We start from the raw sequence: 5964 nt of genomic DNA on the forward strand, positions 1-5964 counted from the left end.
ACAGTTTGAGGAGCTGCATGCTAACGGGCAGTCAGAGGAGACCACTGAGGTATAATAACAACAGTTTGAGGAGCTGCATGCTAACGGGCAGTCAGAGGAGACCACTGAGGTATAATAACAACAGTTTGAGGAGCTGCATGCTAACGGGCAGTCAGAGGAGACCACTGAGGTATAATAACAACAGTTTGAGGAGCTGCATGCTAACGGACAGTCAGAGGAGACCACTGAGGTATAATAACAACAGTTTGAGGAGCTGCATGCTAACGGACAGTCAGAGGAGAGTACTGAGGTATAATAACAACAGTTTGAGGAGCTGCATGCTAACGGACAGTCAGAGGAGACCACTGAGGTATAATAACAACAGTTTGAGGAGCTGCATGCTAACGGACAGTCAGAGGAGACCACTGAATTATAATAACAACAGTTTGAGGAGCTGCATGCTAACGGGCAGTCAGAGGAGACCACTGAGGTACAATAACAACAGTTTGAGGAGCTGCATGCTAACAGACAGTCAGAGGAGACCACTGAGGTTTAATAACAACAGTTTGAGGAGCTGCATGCTAACGGACAGTCAGAGGAGACCACTGAGGTATAATAACAACAGTTTGAGGAGCTGCATGCTAACGGACAGTCAGAGGAGACCACTGAGGTATAATAACAACAGTTTGAGGAGCTGCATGCTAACGGACAGTCAGAGGAGACCACTGAGGTATAATAACAACAGTTTGAGGAGCTGCATGCTAACGGACAGTCAGAGGAGACCACTGAGGTATAATACCAACAGTTTGAGGAGCTGCATGCTAACGGACAGTCAGAGGAGACCACTGAGGTATAATAACAACAGTTTGAGGAGCTGCATGCTAACGGGCAGTCAGAGGAGACCACTGAGGTATAATAACAACAGTTTGAGGAGCTGCATGCTAACGGGCAGTCAGAGGAGACCACTGAGGTATAATAACAACAGTTTGAGGAGCTGCATGCTAACGGGCAGTCAGAGGAGACCACTGAGGTATAATAACAACAGTTTGAGGAGCTGCATGCTAACGGGCAGTCAGAGGAGACCACTGAGGTATAATAACAACAGTTTGAGGAGCTGCATGCTAACGGGCAGTCAGAGGAGACCACTGAGGAACAATAACAACAGTTTGAGGAGCTGCATGCTAACGGACAGTCAGAGGAGACCACTGAGGTATAATAACAACAGTTTGAGGAGCTGCATGCTAACGGGCAGTCAGAGGAGACCACTGAGGTGTAATAACAACAGTTTGAGGAGCTGCATGCTAACGGGCAGTCAGAGGAGACCACTGAGGTATAATAACAACAGTTTGAGGAGCTGCATGCTAACGGACAGTCAGAGGAGACCACTGAGGTATAATAACAACAGTTTGAGGAGCTGCATGCTAACGGGCAGTCAGAGGAGACCACTGAGTTATAATAACAATTGGAGACTGCCTCCAAAATGTCCGCCTGTTGTTTTCAAGGTAATCATGTTCGCATAATCAGATTCATGGAAGTCTATATCCGGGTTGCATCCGGTTTACACAGCTCAACATCACATGCACACTAGCACAGGGAATAGCACGAGCAGCAATAACATAATTTTTTCATCCAGTAACATGCCAGTCATTGGATGAATATAACGTTTAAAAAGAATCGTCCTCAGTAACAATTTGAATAATACAATGGATTATTTGTGCACAAAGGTGATGACTAAAGTGTCTTATTAGGCCGTGTATGGAAAATGTCTTTCTGGGCCGAGCGTCCATTAAACTGCATTACCGAAACAAAACAGTAGGAGCAATCGATATCGGTCTTCTAGACCAGAACCCTGCCCCTTGGACGAGACGCCTGGTAGCTGACTCTGGGGAGGTAAAATCTGTCACGTGGTGGAAGGGAGGGATGGAGGGAGAGGGGATAGATAGAGAGTGAGCACGAGAACTTAGTCAGACAACTAATGTAGCTGATAACAACTGGTAGCTTACAGCAACCAATTCATTTCAAATCAGTGGCTGAGAGGGAGAGAGGATATAAGAAAAGGAGGCCATTTTAGAGTTTTGAAACAAGACCCTTACCTTGCTGATAACTGACAGGATTACAGTCAGTCAATCAATCAAATGTTTTTATAAATCCCTTCTTACATCAGCTAATGTCACAAAGTGCTGTACAGAAACCCAGCCTAAAAACCCAAACAGCAAGCAATGCAGGTGTAGAAGCACAGTGATTAGGAAAAACTCCCTAGAAAGGCCAGAACCTAGGAAGAAACCTAGAAAGGAACCAGGCTATGAGTGGTGGCCAATCCTCTTCTGGCTGTGTCCCGGGTGGAGATTATAACAGAACATGGCCAAGATGTTCAAATGTTCATAGATGACCAGCAGGGTCAAATAATAATAATCACAGTGGTTGTCGAGGGTGCAACAGGTCAGCACGTCAGGAGAAAATGTCAGTTGGCTTTTCATAGCCGATCATTCAGGGAATATCTACCGCTCCTGCTGTCTCTATAGAATTGAAAACAGCAGGTCTGGGACAGGTAGCACGTCCGGTGAACAGGTCGGGGTTCCATAGCCGCAGGCAGAACAGCCAAACTGAGCAGCAGCACGACCAGGTGGACTGGGGACAGCAAGGAGTCATCAGGCCAAGTAGTCCTGAGGCATGGTCCTTGGGCTCAGGTACTCCGAGAGAGAGAAAGAAAGAAAGAGAGAAAGAGAGAAAGAAAGAGAGGGAGTAAAAGACAGAAAGAATTAGAGAGAGCAAACTTAAATTCACACAGGACACCGGATAAGACAGGAGAAATACTCCAGATATAACAGACTGACCCTAGCCCCCGACACATAAACTACTGCAGCATAAATATTGGAGGCTGAGACAGTAAATCCATTCCTGACGTGGTGCTGGCGGGCCCCATGAGGCTCACCGTACAGTTGGCCGTACCACCCCCAGTCACCATGGAGATGTTGGCAGGGAAGGAAGAAGTGAATCTGCTATCGTTGGTGGCTCGGACGGTAAAGGTTCCACCCGGTTCTGTTGGCCGTTTCTACGATGAAGGGAACTGAAATTGGATTCCAATTTTTTTCAAATCCAATTTTCCATAGTGGAAAACTATGGACAACACAGGCATTCGACTCTGATGGGTTAACTAGTAGTCGTAGTAGTATTGATAAATGAGGCCGCAAGGCTCTGTTGGTACAGTCCTGTCTGCTTTCCATTCCAGTTTTTAGTCTTGGTTGAGATGTAGTACCAAACTTCAAAATCATTTATCTCCCTCTGTAGCTGGTCTATCTCTTTAGTCAGGTTGTTGTATCTGGTCTGTACCTCCTCTCTCTCTTTAGTCAGGTTGTTGTATCTGGTCTGTAACTGGTCTCTCTCTTTAGTCAGGTTGTTGTATCTGGTCTACAGCTGGTCTCTCTCTTTAGTCAGGGTGCTGTTACTGGTCTGTAGCTATACTCTCTCTTTAGTCAGGTTGTTGTATCTGGTCTGTAGCTGGTCTCTCTCTATAGTCATGTTGTTATAACTGGTCTGTAGCTGGTCTCTCTCTTTAGTCAGGGTGCTGTTACTGGTCTGTAGCTGTACTCTCTCTTTAGTCAGGTTGTTGTAGCTGGTCTGTAGCTGGATCCTCTCTGCAGATGAGTTGGTCTTATAGGCTATGAAGCTCTTAGAGACCCCACCATCTGTTATAACAACAACAAAGTGTATCAATAAAATAGATAATCTGGTGAATTGTAGGTGAATGATGGTGAATTGTAGGAATTATATCTTCAGATTTACAGTGGACAGACAGGCCTATGATCCCAGCCAGTAGAACACACAGCAGCCCCAGAGACACTGCTGCAACTCTGGAGGATCTCTACCCTGAGCTATCAGGGTCTGTGGACACTGATACTGTACGTAGCATCATCAATGAGACACAATCAAACATGGACCATACAGTGCAGGGATCATCAACTTGATCCAGCTGCGGGACAATTTATTTATTGAGCGGTGGTCTGGGTGCCGGGAACATAACTGCAAATAATTTGTAGAATACAAATTGCCCGCAAGAAGCTGAAATATATATAATATTTGACTAAAACATAGTAATTTCAAAACTTGCTTACATTTGTATGTCTCTCTATTATGCTAGGGAATACTTGGGAACGAATTTCCTGAATTAAAATGAATAGGAACTGATTTCCTGGTGTTTTTACAGTTTGTTATGTCCAACAATAAAAAATAAATAAATAAATAAAACCAATTCCAGTTGGGGAACCCTAATATAGTGATTGAAATTATCATTAGCACATTGACTGGAAGTCTATGGGTATTGTAAGGGAATTCTGCCCTATGTGCACACAAGTTACCACAGGAAACTTCTTTGATCAGAGGTTAGTTTGTTTAATAAGAATTGCAAGCCGGATTGCAACCCGGAGTATTCTCTTACAGTAATTTGCAAGTAACACTCAGCACAAAAGATGGTGTTTTCCCTTTTTATCCTCTACTGAGGATCACCCCGCCCAGGGTGATGTCCCTTAACTTTGTAACGGCAGCCTTCCTTCTCTTCAAGAGAAGAGGAGGTGTAGCAGGGATCAGACCAACACACAGCGTAGCCAGTGCTCAACATGTTTAATTAAATGATAAACAGAGAACACTTACAAATACAAAATTACAAAAAGTGGCAAACCGATACAGTCCTAGCTGGTGCAGAGAAAACACAGAGACAGGAAACAACCACCTATATATGATTCTCAATCAGGGACAACGATTGACAGCTGCCTCTGATTGAGAACCATATTAGGCCGAACACAGAAACAGACAAACTAGACACACAACATAGAATGCCCACCCAGCTCACGTCCTGACCAACACTAAAACAAGCAAAACACATAAGAACTATGGTCAGGACGTGACAAACTTTAATACCATGTAAGCTAATAATTCATAGTTGCTAATACAAAGATGTCTCTGCTAGCCAGAGTTTACCTTATTATTATTATTCAGCTTATTATTGGCAGTTAGTTTCCCAATCACTCTTCCCGTTATTGCTATCATGTGCTAGCAGAAGTAAGACTGGAACATAGCAACAACAGGAACACTTGGTTCCCTTCATCCATCTGTTACCCAGAGTATAGTTTCAACACACAGACATATGACTTTGTACAGTTGACCTTTTCATGCACTTGCAAGGTCTATCACTGATTCTTAATCTCAAGGTCAAGCAAAACATTAATCATTGTACTTTTGTAATCCCAGGTGTTCCTATAATGTACAGATATTATACAATTCCTTTCAGTATCTGCTAGCATGCCATAGACCTCCAGTCATACCTCTAGATAACATTGGCTCACAAACTACATATAACTTCCTTCATACTGGACACAGAGACATAAAATTGTATCTGACACTGCGGAAGTAGATAAAGGTCATATTTGCCAAAATACAGATGTTTCCCTTTAAGTCAAATTTCTTTTATATAATCTGTAAATGAAGGAAGAATAGCTGTACTTGTAAAGTGGTGTTTTCTCACCCCATCTCTCTTCCTGTTGAGGGGGACTTGTGGTTGTTAAAGATACAGCTTCTCACAGCAACAGGAAATATAGTGGCCAGTTACAGTTAACTCCTAGCCTTGCTAACATTAGCCAGCTAGCTAATGTTAGGCACCTTCCCTAGGATTGTATTCTCCAATGTGTTTTGAGAAGGAGGGGAGGAGAGAGGATGTGAGGAGGAATCGACTAAGGGTGCATTAAAAAAGAGCCCATAGACAAGTCTGTAATACAACTATTTCACCTCTTTGGTGTGTTCATCTCTCACTTTAACTAATAGGTGGGATCATCACTTAACCATTAAGTACTGTATCCAACCATCAACATAATAACTACGAGAGAGAGAGAGAGAGAGAGAGAGAGAGAGAGAGAGAGAGAGAGAGAGAGAGAGAGAGAGAGAGAGAGAGAGAGAGAGAGAGAGAGAGAGAGATTGTTACAGTAGGTAATTGTT

This window comes from Salvelinus namaycush, unplaced genomic scaffold, assembly GCF_016432855.1.
Source record: "Salvelinus namaycush isolate Seneca unplaced genomic scaffold, SaNama_1.0 Scaffold426, whole genome shotgun sequence".
Classification (NCBI taxonomy): domain Eukaryota; kingdom Metazoa; phylum Chordata; class Actinopteri; order Salmoniformes; family Salmonidae; genus Salvelinus; species Salvelinus namaycush.